The 18,428-nt window shown below is 49.0% G+C and overlaps 1 long non-coding RNA gene across 7 annotated transcripts; it reads right to left on the bottom strand.

Moving 5' to 3' along the window:
* Positions 1-833: 833 nt before the first annotated feature.
* On the bottom strand, positions 834-17,915 carry LOC308195916. 7 transcript variants are annotated; one of them, XR_013951929.1, is made up of 6 exons: positions 17,803-17,915; positions 17,190-17,345; positions 13,940-14,152; positions 9,346-9,555; positions 7,839-7,959; positions 2,019-7,078 (listed from the first exon to the last, which is right to left on the bottom strand). It is a non-coding gene; the product is annotated as an uncharacterized lncRNA (long non-coding RNA). The 7 variants fall into 7 exon arrangements; XR_013951932.1 differs by lacking the exon at positions 2,019-7,078 and adding an exon at positions 7,091-7,474; XR_013951928.1 differs by lacking the exons at positions 2,019-7,078; positions 7,839-7,959 and adding an exon at positions 834-2,012.
* Between the last annotated feature and the right edge of the window lie 513 nt (positions 17,916-18,428).

The following is an 18,428-nucleotide window of genomic DNA, read 5'->3' as shown; positions in this document are numbered from 1 at the left end:
GCCGTGAGCCCTCGTGCACCGCCGCACAGCTCCTGGTGCTCTCACAGCTGCCTTCACGGCAGAGAGAAGAGCTTGTGGGGAGGGCAGGGTGTTTTACTAGGCCAAGTGACATAGCTGGAAAACTCAGAAAAGCTTTTGGGTGTACAAACTTTTTTCACGTCTATGTAACAGATTTAGGACTAATAAAAGATATTACCTATCCCTGCAAACCTTGCGTCTTGTACAGCCTTATATCATCACAGCTGCAGCAGCAAATTACAACTATTGATGTGGTATTCATAGAAAATGGTTACCTCCGTGGTATCATTCAGTATTTATTTATACACCAAATATTATCTCTCCTAACCACAGTTCATGTAGGACACCTGCAAAGCCCCATTCCACCATCAAGCCTCCTAGACTGGCAAACCAAAATACCTATTTGTGCATAGTGACTCCTGCAGCCCAGATTCACAAAGTACTTCAGAGCCCAGAGACAGAGGAGGATCATGAAAACCTCTCGGTACAAGTCAGTGTGAGTCTTCAAAATGACATCGTCAGCTCGTCAGCCTCCCCCACAGCCCTTCTTCCTATAACTATGGTCTTCCAGTTCCCCGTTAATGCAACATTAATTGTAACTCAACCGGTTACCAAAGAACCTTCCCTTCCCTTCCCTTCCCTTCCCTTCCCTTCCCTTCCCTTCCCTTCCCTTCCCTTCCCTTCCCTTCCCTTCCCTTCCCTTCCCTTCCCTTCCCTTCCCTTCCCTTCCCTTCCCTTCCCTTCCCTTCCCTCCCCTCCCCTCCCCTCCCCTCCCCTCCCCTCCCCTCCCCTCCCAATAATCTTATTCTCAGCAAATATAAACTGTTTCATTTTTTGGTCTCACTCTGCAGAGATCTGTGCCTGAAGATGAATGTTGAATTCACTGGATATGAGGAATGGTTCAGCATCATTGACTCAGTGAGAATTTGGTCAGTGACTCCTGTATCGATGCAGATTTCTTTTGTATGCAGCACATACATACAGTTTCATTCCAAAAATTACAAATAATAGCCCTAGTCTTTCAAAGTCAGTCTAGTTTAGTGCATCAGTATAAATCCTGTACCAAATCATCTCTACTGTAGCACAGAATCCATGTTTTCCAAATGGGCTCTTAGCCCCCAAATTTTGCAGATTTTTTTTTTCCAGATACTTTCTGCAGGCTGCAGCTATCAGCACTGCTATGGAGCACCACTCCTTCTGTTCCTATTTCTTCAGTTGCACAAGCCTCACCATTTATTTTAGTCTGCCTTGCAGCCAGCCCTATATGTTTTCTTTCCATTCTGTAAGATTTCTCACAGCTTTATGGCAGAGGTTATTTTCACAGAAGTTATGAGTTATTCTGCATTGTTCATCTCCCACGGAGGAAAACTCTAGATGTAGGTCCTGGTGATATGTAGGCTTTGTTGCTAAAACAAACAAAGTCTTACAAAGAACCCCATAAACACTCCACAATTTGACCAGGAAAGAGAATAACAGGTTTGAAAAACAGACTTTTCTGTCGTGACTTAGAGGCTCTGCTCACTCGCCCCCCATCAAACACACGGGAGGCACTGAGAAGCCCCATCACTGCCAACGTCAGCTAGGAAAAGCTGCGGCACTCCAGGCAAAGCACAACCGGCCTCATCTTTAACCCTTGTAAGGTAAATGCAAAGCAGCTACTGCTGCTCCTCTGAGCACTGGGTCTTGTATCAAGAAGTAATTTTGGCAACTGCTCACTGCAATCGGGTGGAAATTTTTCTTCTTTGCAAGAAGAACTCCAGCCAAGGTGGTTGCTCTTCTGAATGGTAATGCTACTGCAGAGAAGCTGCTGGTAAACAAATACTCGAGAAAAGCCACACTCCAGGTGATGAATGGGAAACTGGACAGTGTGTCACGGCCCACGGAGAGGTCACACGGATACATTTATTTTCTCCTCCTGTGGGATGAAAAGCAGTGTATCTCCCCTTCCTTGAGTTTGTCATGTTCCTCATCTTCTGATATTTAGCTTGTCAGCTCTGTAATGAAAAGCAAAAACAAGGGGAAAATCCAAAAAGTGTTACTTTCTACATGCCACCCAGAACCAGAAATCAGCCTGAAGATGCCCTTGTCCAGCGGTGTCTCTTAAATCCTGCTGGCTCATGCAAATTGCAGAGACTGTCTGACCACCCCCTTGTCCTTCTTTTCAGTACAAGTGAAAAGTGAAGGAACAGCTGGAAATCCATAGAGGCATCAAGACAGTGTGTTCATACACTTCTCTAGAGAGTCAGCGCTGATCTGAGGACATCGATTCCGTGGTTAAATCACCCCAGCTCACCCACGGAGCCTTCATCCATACCCTCCTCGTCACCTCTGCCCAGAGGACATACACTGACAGCGGGTCTCGAGGAGCACTAGACCTCACCACCGCAGCAGCAGTCCTTTCAGGAATACGTGATGAGCACGGGATAAACTGACCTGCATAAATCCATCAAGATTAGCAGCCACATCCTATTACAGTCAGAACTGGTGTGACGAGGAACAGCACCTATCATTAAACAGGGTGCTTAATTGAAAAAGAAAACCAGACACCTCAGACAAGCAGCTGAATGACAGAGACTAAGCTGTGCTGAAAGCAAGACAAGTGCCCTAACATGCGCTGCGTTGCAAGCGGTACCGAGGAGGTGGTCCCCGTTCTGCAGAGCTTTGGGCACCCTCCAGCACTCCCAGAGCACCGTTCTGCTGGTACCAGGCTGCAAGCAGGCACACCAGGGAGCTTTTGTCAGCATCAGTGAGGCTGCCATCTGCTCCCAGGCCGATGTGCTGATGTGTGTTGCCCCCTCTGAATGCCCATGGAGGGGTGCTTGGGTGGCGAGATGCCGCGCGAGAGGCAGCAGCCAGCAGTGCTGACACTGCCCTGCCACCTTCATCCAGGCTTACACAGCGCCGGATGGTCTTGAAGAGGCGCAGAGCTTTGTTCCTGAAGAGATGCTGCAGCTCTGCTTCTGCACCCCCCGTTGCTGGAGGCCCTGAAATCCAACAAACTCGAGATGAAAGCCTCTTCGTGGCTGGCGGTGCTTGGATCACCCGTACCCACTGCCTGTGAGCTTGCACCGCTCCGCCTGTATCAGTGTCTGCCGAAGCTGGTAATCACAAACTCAGTGAGGGCTTTCCTGGCGACTCTTTCCCTGTGGGAGGGAAGCAGTGGGCTGGGGCTCGCTGTGCTGGCACTCCAAAACCCACAGCAGACACAGGGGAAGGCTGCGCACTTGGTGCCCGGCGGTCCTGCTCCGGCACGTGCGGCTCGGCTCGGGGCGAGCGCGCCTTGTGGCTGCCTCCCAGTGCCTAGCTAAAAGTGTCACCCAGCCTGCTGCGGCTCGGCGTACAGAAATTAAAAACCCTCGGGGAGCAACGGGAGAAATGTCCCTATCCCCGGCATTAGCAAGTGTGTGATAATGGGCTGGGGGTAACAAATTAACACATTAATTTGGAGACATTCCAGCTGGGCAAGGAGAGGAGAGCTCTTCCCTGGCAGGTGTTGGAGCAGTTTTCACTGAGGGCTGAGCCCAGGGAGAAAGGGCAGGAGCTGCTACCTGAATGACTGCTACTGTAAATGGCTGCTGATGCTTTATAAGGGAAAAAATTGCAAAAGGGTTTCAGATCTCACTGATTTTATGAACCCACAGCTGATATTAGCTACAAATTACGTTTGGTTTCCGGTGTGCAGTGGGAAGATCAGTCACGTGTTGCAGTTCGTGCTGCAGCGCCAAACGTAACATTTCCGTGTTCATGGCTTTGTATCAAGTATTTCATTTGGTTTCTGGCTTGAATGAGTCTGACATTTTGGAACTATAATAAACCTCTTTCCATCCATATGAATATTTATGCCTTTAAATTAGCCATAATCCAAGGGGGAAAAATGCATATTACAGAAACAAATATAGCAAGGGAACAAGCTGAGCGGCGGCAGACTAGCCCCCTCCTGAGGACCAGGACGCGTGGTTTATTCATGCACATTACCGTGGGACTGCGGCCGGTCGGTGGTGCAGTTAGCGACTGGGTGCGAGGATCCCCGTGACAGTTACCCCATGACCAAGCACGCCACACCAAGAAGCCCGTTTTGGCCCCCGTGTCTGTTCTTTAACCACCACTCCAGGACCGGCAGCGCTGGGCAGGGGGCGGTGAGACCCTGTGCGGGGGCCAGGACCCGAGCACGGCACCCGCTGCCCCCCGCAGCGATGGCGCTGGGGCTCGCCCCCATTCCTGACCGCCAGGCCCGTGGGCTCCCCACCTCTCCCACTGAAATTGTTACAAGCTCTCATCACCATGGCCCATCCCTCACCATTTCCATGGGGGAACAGGCCACAGTTTCTCCTGACTGTTTTCGCCACCTCCCAGCGGAGCTCGGCAGCCTGGCTTGCCTTATCCTGAAGCCTTATCCGTGAGTTTGAGGGGTACGGGTGGGGGTAAAACCCTAACACGGTGCTTGGGGAGGCGATGTACAGATGCACTCACAACACTGCTCTTCCAGCATGGGAGAGCTGACGGATTGTCTCTCTGAGGTTAATTCCTATGTTGGATCAGAAGCAGCAGCAATTAGGTCGTAAGTTCATAGACTGAGGTAAGGGGCACCTGTAGCTCCTTTACTCCAGGCGGGTACAGCCAGGTGACGGTGCTCCCCTGCTTACACATTACTGAGACCATCACCCTCTCCTGCCGCAGCACAGGTCCTGGAGGGATGCCACACTCGTTCTGGATCTGAAGGCATCCAGACAGGAAGCATTCAGCTGTTCCCTTGGCAGGGAAATCCAAGTTCAGCCACATCTGCTGCCAAAGCAGGTCTTCTATGAAGACTGAATTTGTTGGCTTTTCCACCAAACCACTGGTTCCTCCCTGCCTCTCCCTGCCAGAATGAAGCACTCTCATAGACAAGACAATCTTCCCGCAAAAGTCCCGGGGTCCCAGGGGGATACATCCAAGCCATGTCAGTCTTCTCAATAACAAGACCAAGTTCCTTGATGTGTTCATCTGAGGCATGTTCTGACCCCAGGCACTGCACCTTCTTCCCACGGAAGCAGGTGAACATGAAAGCCCTCTGGGGTTGGTCCCAGCAGATCCACACACAAAGGAGCAGGAGGGCAAGAGCTGCCCCACTGCTGATGGTGTCCCAGCAAAGGCCCAAGTTCCCGTAGCACCAAACCCGCAGTTTGTACCCTGACCGCAGCCCAAGCTACAGCCACCCATCCTGCACATGGAAAGTGCCCGTCCTGCCCCAGGCAGGGTCTTGCATTTGCTTACACACAAATGCATTTTTGTGAATGGTTCCAGGTTGCTGCATTATCCATATTACTCTGATTGGCTCCTGCTCCGTTAGCTATCAGAGCTTTGGTACATTTTCTATTCATTTTAATCAACAGTAACATCCTTCAAAATGATTGAGTCAAATGCTGGAGAGGCCCTGCAGAGTCTCAGGGCAAACATTTCTGTACAGCAATGATTTCTTGCATGCAGTTATTCCCTTTCATTGCTCTTAATCCATTTAACTTCTGCTTTCATAACTTCTTACTCAGGACACTGAAGGATTTTATGTTGAAGTTAAGACTTTTGAAAAGTCTCTGTGCATTACCTTGGTGTTCTTCAGGTTTGCAGACTTCTGTAATATCTGCACCCAAGATGCTCTTCTCTTGCACAAGGACTGGTTAAGAACTGTGTAAAGACTTCAGGATTTGATTCTGAGCCAGTTGCTTGACAGTCTCCGCACAGGATGCAAAACAACAGCAATTTCAACTTCAGGAGTTTATCGTGCAGGAGTTATAACACCATATTTTCTTTCTTTCTCTTTCTTTCTTTCATTAATTCTTTCTTCCTTTCTTTCTCTCTCCTTCCTTCATTCTTTCTTTCCTTTTCCTTCCTTCTCCTTCCTTCCTTTCTTTTTCTCTTTCCTTCCTTCCTTCCTTCTTTTTTGTTGTTGTTTGTTTCTTTTGTTTTGTTTTTTAACCTTCATTTTCCCAACTTTTTTTTTTTTTTTTTTTTTTTTTTTAACCAAACAACCTCACTAAAGGACTTAGGGCCTTGGGAGCCATGAACACGGGTTGTCTGGGAAGCAGGGCAGGTGCACCCGGTGCAGGCAGAGCAGACGTCCCCAGCCCCGCGTTGGCACTGGCCCCGTGCAGCAGCAGCAGGTTGGCGGGCTGTGCAGACTGCCATCCCAAGGGCACAGGGGTGTCCTGGCTGTCATTTGGGAAAATCAGCAGGGAAACGGTTGTCAGGAGGAAAAGTGATTTTCAAGGCAATGAGCCACTTAATCTGATGCAGTATTATCTCCTTAGGTAAATGGAGATTCAGGTAAGTTAAGTCCTTGCTCAAAAGGTCATGCAATAAGTCACTGTAAAAACAGGATTACGCTCTGCATTCCCTGCTGGCTGGTGTTTTGCCAGGGGAAGACGTCACCTCAGCGGGAAAGGCTCACTGAAGTGCGTGCACGGTTGTATCACTTTGCCATGAGAAATGGAGGGGCCGCGATCTGGGGGCCTGCCTCCCGTCCCCAGGCACTCCGCTGCAGGGACGACTGCCAGCCAGACAGCACAACGGGGGAAAATCCTTGTCTGCACTGTGGATAGATGTCTCAGGAGAAAACACGATTGATTCCTCCCTGTTTGTTTTACACCTTCAGATGTTTTGGAAGAAGTCTTATAGAAAATGGTTAGACAGAAAGGACTCCCTGGTCATCATATCCAACCGTGCTTAATTACAGGCAGCCAGGCAGCAGATACTGAATATAAAGTTACGCACAGCATCTCCTAGCTGCCCAAATGAAGAACACCCAGCACCTCCCAGAGAAGCTGAAGCCTCCTAGCAGAACACTCAAAGCTCCTTGCACGTTCCCCATGCAGCTGGGAAGAAAACATCCTGATGGGGTAATGGAGGTAAATGTGATGGAGGAAGGCAGAGCATCCCTTGGCATCTCCTATGATTTCCTTCAGAAAACTGAAGCCAGCAGGACGTCTGTGAAACCACTTTCCCGACAACGCTGAACGTTCCTGCCAGTACCAGAAGCACTAACACAGCCTCATACACTGGGTCCAGCTGATTCCAGTCTTTAATGCTTCAGAGGAAAGGAAAATCGTGTAATAAACAAGAAAAGAAACCAGGCACAACTCAGAAGCTGATATATGTTGCTGTCTGGAGATGGTCAATAGAAACACTGAGACGTTGCACTGAACACCAGTGCTCACAGTACATCTTGCAGGAATACTGAAAGCAGCTGGCTGCCGGACAAGACAGAGAGGGACCCTGAGACATAAGGGGCTATCACTGCTACCCATCTATTTGAGTTTTCATATTTTCAGCCTGGCCACTGAATTCCCAATGCCCAGAGCAGTGCATCGCAAGCTAGGCATCATGACCTTCTCCTTTGGGTTGCTACAGATTTCACAGAGGATCTTGAAACATTAGAAAAAGCAGGCATGGCCAAGAGCAATGGGGTGAGTACTGCATTAATCTGAAGCAGAGAAATACAACCACATCTCACCCCCCGCCTTGGAGGAACTGAGATGCTGCATCACCAAGGTCAACACAAAGAGAGGCCAAAGAGAATGACATGCTCGAAACATCTGAGACGCTTTGAAAATCTGCGTTTTTACAGTCGGGGAGCTGGTGCCTCAGGGCAGAGCTGCTGGGGGGCTCGGGCCCCCCTCTCGCCAAGAGCCGGGTCCCCCCGGGTGCACTCCTGCCAAGGAGCCCCTGAGAGTGCAGAGGGAGCTGGAGCTCCCAGCGATGGGGGCACCCCATGTGGGGCACTGTGGGGACGTCCCTTCCCACAACAGCCCTTATCGGCATTTCACATCACCTTCAAATTGCCTTACCAGCAGCTTGCCTGGCTGATGCATGCCGTATCATCCTGGTGACATGGATACGTTAACATTTAATGCCAGTCTGATTACTGATGAGCCTTTCATATTCATAGGTGTATTTTAAAGACTCATGCTGTGTGATAAGACAAGAAAGCAGAAGACGTGAGCTGGAGGGAAGTGAAGGGAATGTGTGTGATCAGACACATAAGCAAAAGAAAATAAATATCAAAAGTTGTTATGTCTCTTCTTCCTGTTTTGTAATTCAGGGCTTGAGGTTGGGTTGTTTGATCATTTCAAAAAATGGAAATTTCAAATAAACAGTTCTGGAGACTGAAACGACACATGTTTTATGCACAGTCTTACAGGGGGAGGAGATATATTTTAAATGAGGAAATTTGCTTAGAAATCCCTTTGTCTCATAGAAATGTTATGCTTATATCCTTATATGCCTTTCTTTTGTTTAACTTGAGATAGCCCTAATTTCAGTTGAAAGTGTAGTGATCCTCCTACATCTATCTGTCCTGTACTCTGACAGAAGATTACAGTACACTATAGAAAAGTCATTTTTTAAGATACATTTCCTGCCAGCAACATAAATGAGAAGTAAATATTTATCAATTTTGCACCCAGCAGAACTATGGCTCTTTGCAGTATCTTTTTGAATCAAGAACAATTAAATTACAGACTGGTTTAATCCTACTCAGTCCCACAAACACAGCTCCTCCGAGCTGCCTTTTTGGGTGCCTGCAGCGGGGCCTTGAGCCCGGCACACCTGTAGGTGCGGGTCCTGCCCTGCGACCCAGCCACCCGCTGCTGGCGGTGCAGGGCTCACACCCGCACGCTGCCATCCCGCTGGGACCCCCTTGTCTCCCAGCACCTTTTGGTGTCCTTTCCCTGCAGTCCCAGCCCCTCGCTGCCCCTGAGATCAGGCGCCGGCAGTGGGAACACTCCCACCCCGATTCCTGATGTCCCCTCTCTGTCCCGCAAGTCGCGACACCGCAGCTGTGGTATCATAAAATGCCCAGATCCAAGCATTTTGGATGGCCTAGGCACCCTCCAGTGTGGAAAGCTGACATCCTGTAACCTTTAAGCGCTGCCGTAACCGGCCACAGGGCTCAGCTGCCCGCCAGCAGCTGGCCTTGCCCTCTCACAAACATCTTGGCACCCGCGAGCTCCGGGCTTTTCCAGGCCAGCACCCGGGCAGGGCGGTGTGCTGCTGCTCTCCCTGTCAGGTGGCTGCAGGGCCTGGTAGGAGGGCTCCCGCCTCAGCCCTGCAGGGCCCTGGGAGCAGGGCTGCCGAGCAGGGCCCCAGGAGCACGGCCGCTCAAGCAGGGCCCCGGGAGCAGGGCTGCCCGAGCCTCACTGCCAGGCTGGCTCCATCCAGCACCTCCACGGTGCAGCGGGGCTGGGGCGTGCGGCTGGAGGTTGCCGGGATTCGGACTTTGGGCTGCTCCAGCAATTAAAGAAACTTGCAGCGTGCTCTCCCCAGCACGTCTTTCTTTTTGTCACTGACACTCACCCGGTACGTTTTCATCTGTGGGTGAGCCAGGTGAATTAAAACCCAAGGCCTGTTCCAGCAGAGCACGCAAGCAGGACAAATCCCCTGCGAGGCGAGGGGAGGCCGTGTGCCCGTGGTGGTGGCAGGAGGAGCTTGTCACCCGCTGCTCCGCTCAGGTCACTGCCAGGAGATCGCATCCGTGCCTTGGCTGGGCAGTTTAATTCCCACGTGCTAACCAGCAGAAAAAGAATTGAAAGGGAAAGAAAGGAAGCAACACTTCAGCTTCTAGAACTTATCAGACGTATCCCTTCATTTTAAAACTCTAAACCAAAGAATTCCCAAATTCTAATGATTTTCATGGAGAGAAAGTGAACAAAATTACTTAAGTATGTGTATCTCATGAAGCAAAAATAACTAAAAACTGACATAGTGAAGTAGAGCAAGATGCCTGCAGAGCCATGGAGCCCTCAGTGTAATTCAGAATAAAACATTGCAAGTTAGACTTTAAAACCTCATTCATGCAATAAACAATGAATAAACTATTAAAAAAAAATCCTAGATCATGTTGTGTTACATTTTTTAAATCTGTTTTGAAATTCTCAAAACTGAACAAAAACCTGCTTGGTGCTGGGTTTTTCTCGTTCCTTCCCCTAAGCCCACGCTCAGCTCTCCACTCCTGAGCATCAGTGGGATTTATGGGTTTATCAGCAATTCACCCAAGCACTTCTCTTAATGGCCCACACTGCCAGCAAGGCAGCCCAGGTGACTCCCCTTCGTGCTACTTGACAACTGTCATGTTTTACAGCAATTTCAGAGACAATGACTGAGTTTCTCAGAATTAGTACTGCAGTCGTGAGGGGCCATCTGCACCTGCAGGGGCTTCGAGTCCTCTGAAGTCCTCCATAGCTTGTCAGCGGCCTCCAGAGAAGGAGCTTGTAGCAACAGCGCTCTGAAACAGGCACTGAAGTAGCTCAATCCATCACTGAGAGTTCATCAATGCCCCTAAATTTATTGTCATTTTTGAAGTCTTTTAAAAACCAGTGCTAAGCAGAAGGTTTTTTCAGCCTCGCAGAACTCCCGTTAATGGAAAGGAAACGAGCATTACCGCCGTAACTCAGCCTAATCACTGGAATTAAGTGGGCACTTCTTCCTGGATTAGCTTTCATGGAGGTAGTGCTTGCAGTTCTGTTTCCCCTGTAGATCAAAATGTTCTCTCATAGTTGTTTTTATTAAAAAAATCTTTATTGAAATCTTACTTTCTATTTTTTAGTGAGTAAAATTGCTGCCTCTGCACACTCCATTCTAATAATAAATGTCCTCTCCGGTCGTTCGCGTTTGTTCCCACAGGTTTCAACCAAAGCACTTTAGCCTAAGTGTATATGGAGTTGCTGTTATTTTAACCAAATAATTAGCATATAAAATGCTTCCTGACCACAAACAACACTGTAAAGACATCTTTCATACAGGAGATCACCTCCAGGAGCAAGCAACAATGAACACTTACAGAGACAGCTGCTTTGCTTGATTTATTAGCCTTCACCGCCACAGCCAGCTTCTGCACTCCTGTGCCCTGTGTTGCTGATGGGCAGTTGAGAAGTCTCACATTAATTCACCAGCATGGCGGAGAAAATGCCACGAGCTAAAAGAAGTCCCTGGCCCCTAAGGGTCTGAGTGCCCCGAACGCCCCCTGTCCCGCTCCCAGCGCTGGCCATGGCACCTCCAAGCCCGGAGGAAGGCACCGCAGTGCTGGCACCCCTGCTCTGCACCTCCACGCTCCTGCACCACTCCCCACGCCCTGTGCCACCTGCAAAATGTAAAATCCCAGCAATTATCACAGTACTTCTGAGTATCACCAAAATGAAAACATTTTTAAATCAAAAACATTTTAAAAATATTTAATTGGACTGGGAGTTCATTATATCATAGAACCACAGAGTAGTTTGGGTTGGAAGGGACCTTAAAGAGCATCTAATCCCACGCCCCTGCCATGGGCAGGGCCCCCTCCCACCAGACCACATTGCTCAAAGCGAACTTGACTCCTGAGAACAGGGGAAGGAGCAGCTCCTGTTTTTCAGCTGCAGTACTTCAGTGGAAAAAGAGGAAAGATTGCCTGTTAGCAGGACACACTGAGGACAATACATGCCTTGCAAAATTCTCATATGAGAGCTAAGCCACAGCTCTGCCATTTGCTGAACAAAGCAGCTCTTCCTCATGCACCTCATCTGTTCTCATTTGCAGAGACACAGGCAAACAGCTGTGGTGCATCCACGGGAACAGCGCAATAATTCCCACTGGCCGCCAGCTGGTTTCTGCTCGCCCTGCTCTGCAGCGACTTGCAGCACAGAGCGCTGGTCCCTGGTGCACAGGGGCATGCAGAGCCCCCTCCAGCCCCTCTTGTCCTGGCAGCGGGAGCAGGAGGGTGCTGCCCTCTGAAAGTTGGGTGAAAGCAAAGGTAATCTTGGTCGGGTTGCAGGAAAAATGGATGGGCCTGTGGAGCGCTAGGGCAGGCTGGCCACAGGAGCTGCAAAATCCTCATCTGCTTTCTGCCGGGGGTGGGTGCTTTGTGCAGTTTGTTTGTTCATTTGTTTGTGTGGATTAGACAAATATCAGCCAGCGGGGCTCAGCTGCACAGGCACATTTCCACAGCTTAATAAGTTACCGGCGATGTCAAACAGGAACTTTTCACAGTTCCCCTCTCAGCCTTTGGCAGCCTGAGCCGATAAAGCACCGCTTAACCCGCTCAGCCGGGGCGAGGCTGAGCTGTGCCCCCGTGTCCCGGCTGCGTGGCGGGGCCGGGCTGGTGGTGCTGCCCCGGGCGGGGGTCCTGGCACGACCCCCGTGCTGCTCAGCTCAGCCCCACGCAGCCACACGCCCTCCTCCCTGCCCACCGCACGCCCACCAGCGTCAGGGCCGCAGGCAGCCCACGGGAACATCGCTGGGACTGCACTGCCACCGCTTTGCCCCGCGGCCCTAGGAGAAGCGTTTGTGGGCATATTTTGTCTTTCCACGTCACGGGGGCAACGGAGGGACAGGAACATGAGGAGCCACATCTGCTGGGGGATCCCACGTCACCTATCTGCTGGCAGCAGCAGTGACAGCACTGACCTGCTGCCAGCTTTCCTCTGAGCAAAAAGGCAAATGAGATGGGATTTTTATTATCATTATTATTATTATTAATTTGCCTAACTAACAACAGACCAAGTTTTCCCTGAAAAATAAATCATTAAATAAATACTGCAACTTCAGTTCCCTGTACTGTGTGCATCGTCTTATGTTATTTACATTAACATCATTTTGTATTTTCTGGAGCTACTGGTGAGAAGCTACTTGTGAGTAAACTCTTTTCCAATAAGCACTCTTGGTGCTTAGGATGGTGAATTCTACAGGTCTTCCCTTCCACTGGAAAACAGCACACTGAAAACCATTTATGCTGTGCAGCTCCATGATCGTCATTACTAATGTGAACTTTTTCCATACAAGACAGCATTCAAAAATTACTTGTGGATAAGCTCTAACATAGCTGCAATTACAAACATTTGTTTTCTCTTATAGGGAGCTTTAAAAAGAATAATTTTGGCTGATTAATTAATTTAATTTCACCTTAATTCATTTAATTTTCAAAGTATTATTTTTGTCCCAGTCTAACACTGCTTTGATGTAAGGGTCAGGCTTTCAGATGCACAGGGGACTGCAAATCTCACAGGCACTAAGCTGCACATAAAGCTGGCTATGGCTTCTGGAACTGCATTCAAAAAAGTTTAAATTATAAACTACAAATTTTAATGTTTTAAGAGCATCTGACCACTAAAAAGAGTCTGATAATGCATTAAAATAGTGGTCTCATTGAGAAGCATTCTGAATTCATGGGATTAGAAAGTTATTTTTTTGCAGTTTCACCACATTTTTTTCCAAACTACCAGGTTTGACCACCTTTACCTCCTATGGCACATACTAAGTATTTCATCTTTCAAAATCAAGAAATGAGCCGCTGCAACATCTTTGAGTTACGTTACTGGCAAATATCTGATGTATTCTCAGCAGAAAGACGATTGCAAAGGCAATTCGGGAGCAGTCCCGCATGCTCGGGATCTCTTCTCCTGTTGAAGCATGCCCACCAGGACCTGATCCTTCTCAGAACCACCCGGGAAGTCAATACAGTGCAGCACCCTCTCTGACACCGACATAACAGAGCAGTATGCGAAAAACGGGGTAGGAAGAAGAAGAAACACCACACATCTGAACACTGTACCTGAAAAATTGTCAGGGGTGTTTTGTGCCCTGGGACTGGGAGACTGCTGAGCCTCCCCTGTGCTTCCAGCACAGCCAGCTGAGCACTGACACGGGCTTCATCGGTTTGTTCCCCTCCTTGCTTTCTATAGCAGAATTAGAGATCACCAAGAGCGAACAACAACTGAAGATGAGGAATTTGGCATCTTCTATAAGCTCCGGAGAGCAGTTACTCATATTTAAGATACAGTCAGCCTTAGGCTAGCACGCGTTGCAGAAGCAAGTCAGCAGCAACCACACTTCTGGCACTGCAGGCGCTGAGCCGGACCCCGCAGCCCACATCCCCGTGCCCTGTACACCTGGGTGGCTCCCGGGGGACAGTGCACACCTGAAGCTCTGTGGCTTCCCATGGGCTGCGGAGGCCTCTCGCTGTCACCAACCGCACAAATCATCCTAACGTGGCCACCACCGGCGCGTCTTCACAACTGTCATTTTCCTGTTCTGTGCTCCCTGGCTGCAAGTGCTCTGGGAGCCACGGATGTCAGGCACATTTGACTACAAAGCAAGAACATTATTCTTTCCTTAGCAAATGCAGATGGCTCTGAAAGAAAAAGTGAGACACAGCAAAAAATTAAACTTGAAAAGCGAGCTCAGAAATCAGCCTCATCCCCACCCACCACTCTTCCTTTGATCAGTTGGATGAGAAGAGCTGCACCAGGGTCTCTGTCTCCTCCTCTCTGAGTACACCCAGGTTTCCTCTCATAAAGTCAGAAATTAAGAGGAATGGCTCCTGCTGAAGCCACAGGAGAGTTAAGCTTCTCAGGCTGTTCTGCAGTTTCAGCCTGTATTTTCTATAGAGGCACTTACAGAAATTGCTAAGGAAGCACTTCCAAACCACCACACAAACTCACATCTAATTTTAGGTGGCAAATATTATTTTCCAGTATCTGAATTGTTTGATGGTACAACTGTGAGACCTTCCAGAGGATCCACAGAGTCAAGGAAAAGAGGGCAAGACAACACTGAAGGAGGAAAAAAAGAGTCAGAAAAATTGTCAGAAATCGCTCCTGATGCACAGGAGTGCTCCAGCCCCACAGCACTGCACGCATGCAGAGTGCTAACTGGATGCAACATCCGCAGAAATCCAGCCCCGCTCCCTAGCTGGAGCCTGGGAGCCAGCCCCCCTGGGCAGACAGAAGCGCTGACTGCAGTCCCTGCAGAGGCCCAGCAGTGGTCAGCAGGGATGCGCAGAGGGCAGCACCCAGGTACAAGGGAGATGTGTCTGTGGGTGCCTGCCCACCAAGGGAAGTTCCTGGGAGCACCCGCCCTGGAGGGTGCAGGCGCTTGGTACAAATAAGAGGGGTCGTTCTGAGCTTTTTTTTTTGGTCATATGTGAAAGGGAATTTTGCTATGTGTTACTGGGAATTGCCTGCTAGTGCCTCTTCTCTTTATATAGAATCCAAATTTGCATAGAAAGAGACTTTTCAAATTTGGGTCTATGCATTTGATTTGGCTGCTTTCCTGGGAAATAGATGGGATAAAGCCCTGCATCATCACAAAGCCACAAGCTGTGTGACAGAAGACACCTTGAGCTACAGAAAGAACTCCTTGATCCAGAGTAACACCAAAACGTGGCGTGGCGATGTCACGTCACCATGGGCTGAGATCTCGACCCGCGGAAATCGTGGCTCGATTACAGCTGGCAAACACGGGCAGGATGAGGACAGCTCGGTGATGTGCACACAGAGCCGGGTGGGCCCAGCAAGAGCCAAAGGGGTTTAAAGAGTGAACTTTATTGACAGTATTAGAGTGGTAATTAAAAGAACTTCTGGTGCCCAAAGAGAATGGAAATATAAAACTACTTACAAAAGCAGGAGCATACATATAAACCCAGAGAAGGTAGAGTACCTGAAAAACCTCTGCCAGAAGGGTTAGAGGTGATAGCACATGTTTGTTTTAAGAAGTATGCCAAGGATCGTGAAAACTGTATTTATCATTAAGCAGACAAATAGTATGACTGTCAGTAAGGTGAAAAACAGTATTAAACATTTCTCTTTAGTATTTGAACAGAGATGCATGTGCCCATGTAGTCTGCTTATCCTACCCTGCAGTTACTGAGAAGGCTGGTAGACATCACCCATGCAAACAAAGTACTTCCAGGCTATTAGGAAGTACCAAAAAATTGAAATAGTAGAGAAAGCAGAAAGATGGAGAGAAAACTGACGATCCATCTCTATTTTAAAAGGATGAAAAGTTATCTAGGAAATGTTGTTTCTCGTTGATCTAAGTAAAATTGGTTCAAGTAATGGAAAGGCTAGAAATGTAGCTAAATAATTATATACTGAATGACAATTAACTCTAGTTTGTGGTAATTACAGTAAAAAATAAGATTTCCCTTGATTGAAGAAGGTTACGCGTGTGGTGATAGATGAATCAGCACTGGCGTAATATATCTAAGATTTGAGTTGGTACCATATAGCTTCTCAACTAAGAAAGCAGAAAAATACAAAATCAATACAATGGTCTTTAAACAATTAAATGCAATCTCAGTGATTGGTCTCAGAATGGAAAACCCACTGAGCAACCTCATCTCTGCACGAATCGACAGTTGGCTCTAGGCTGCTAAGCATTTTAATCACGGGCTTTGAAGAAAATAAAATCACTACTGATCAAATTTGCAGAAGACAACAGAATTAGGGCAGTGGTAACGAAGTAACTTTTATTTCATTAACACGATGAAATGCGGATCTCATGGTAATTAAGTAGTAGCCCTCCTACCACTTTTAAACATCTGTCCGGATTCCTAGGAATAAAGATATATTTCAGACTTGGAGGAAAAAAATTTAATGTTCACCTTGTGACTGTGACATTTGTGTGTGTGTTTTAATCATAGTAAAAACAAAGATTACATATCAGCTCATTCACCGGATTGTGAAAAAGCCCGTCATTAGTGAATGCTTAACCACCTTTCGTATGTTTATAAATAATTCAACTCAGAATTTTGCAATTAACTTCTGAAACAAACTTCTGAAAAGGAAAACCACTCAATTCCCAGGAGCGTGCCCCAGAAGATTATTAACTCCGGGAGTAGTTATAGCTTGGCAGAATCAAATTTTAAAAGTTTTCCACTGTCTCAAGCATAAGTAGAAGCTTTGCTTGACTTGCAATTGCTTGATGGCAATTCTCCTCTCATTTCCATATTATCTTCAAACATGCTGCTTGTCTCACACCAGCCCCGAGGGAAACCCTTGCATTGCTCTCATGTCCTGGATGCCCCGTTTGCACCCCTCCCTAACTTTTACTTGGCATGCCAAACATCTTCCCCAGCTTCATTGTGCGTCTATCAGAATATGCTAAATCATCGTCCTCCAGCATTTTACCCATTGCCAAGGGTAGGGTCACGCCCCTGGTGTTGTGGGGAATTTCTGATGCTGAATCTTGCATTGGTCTTTTCTGTTTCTGTCAGTCACCGCAAAACATCTGTACGCTTCCCTGTGCTAGTCGTGTTTGGTGCTTTGCAGCTAACTACGCAACTGAGTTAGTTCTTTTCTTCCAGCTCCACAGAACAGAGCACAATATTAACATGGCACACTTTGTGATATATTTCATTTGTTACCACTGCGCCCACTGCCCCTCACCTTGAGCCGCAGCCCCGCGAGGCCCTGCCAGAAGGATTGCTATCAGAAGTCTGTCTGGTGGCAGAAGTCCAGCGGCCTCTGCGTGGAGCGAAGCTGCAGTTCTGCTGCGAGCAGGAGCACGGCACTGCTGCCCAATTGCATCTGCTCCGAACAAGGCTGAAAAGAAAACGAGAAGTAATTTCCCTGGCTGTCCGAGCATTTTCCCTGCCTCGATGCAAGCTGGAGCAGCGAGGAGACACAGTCTCTGTGGAACAGGGTGTCCTCAGGAGGCCCAGCGCAAGACACCACGACCACTGTTTAAGAGGCGATAAGTTCTCACCCCACAAAACACCCAAACAGAAGAACGGGACTATTTTGTGATTAAGTTCTCCCCAGGGAGGGGGATAGGAACATTTTCCCTATTAACACTTCTAGCTAAGGACCAATTTAGAAAAAAAAACAAGCTGCCATACAATTAGCAGGGGCTAGAAGAGACCTTGGGGAAGCATCTTGCACTTCTCACCCCATTATGACTGCTAAAGATCACCTACAGTTAAAAACCAGGAACAACTCCGCTGTGTTCAGTACTGCAGTTCCCCTGGCCCAGTAAATACTCCCCATGTAAGAAAACAACCTGCAGGTACGTTGCATTAGGAGAGGCAAGTCGGAATTCAGAAGCACGTCGATAATGCACGGTATCGCTCTGAGCAGCTGACGTGCTGGTGGAGGGGGGGCGTCTCCCAGCAGCGGGTTCTGATGCTCGGCCCGACGGCTGTGACACCGAGCGTCCTCACACACCCCACCCCAGCTCCCGACGGCACACAGCCTTCCTGCAGAAGCACGAGAGAAGGCACAGGGCCCCATCCAGCAGCAGCTGAGGGAGAGGAGCTGCAGCCTCGAGGACGAGGTGGGCAGTGTCCGCAGCAGGCTGCCCTGCACCACAGCGTCCCTGCAGAAGTTCAGCTGCATTTACCAACCATGTTGGCACCTGGGAGCTCCTCCAGCCCGGCCAGCGCCAGCCCTGGCCCTGCTGCCTGCACGGGTGAGGCTGCCCCAGGCCAGGCCGCAGCCAGCCCAGCTCCAGGCCGCCCGGCACCCTGCCCGCCCCAGCGCCCGCACCCCTCTCCTCAAGGCAGGCCAACGACACCGGGTTTGGGGTCGGGGCACCAGGGCTCCCTCTTCTGCGGCAGAAAAGTGGGTCAGACTACGTCCCCAGCCTCTCCTGGAGAGGAACCTTGCCACCAGAAAAACGCACGTGGT

The sequence above is a fragment of the Anser brachyrhynchus genome (assembly GCF_964034855.1).
Source record: "Anser brachyrhynchus genome assembly, chromosome: 5".
Classification (NCBI taxonomy): domain Eukaryota; kingdom Metazoa; phylum Chordata; class Aves; order Anseriformes; family Anatidae; genus Anser; species Anser brachyrhynchus.
This window is presented reverse-complemented; position numbering and strand designations above follow the sequence as displayed.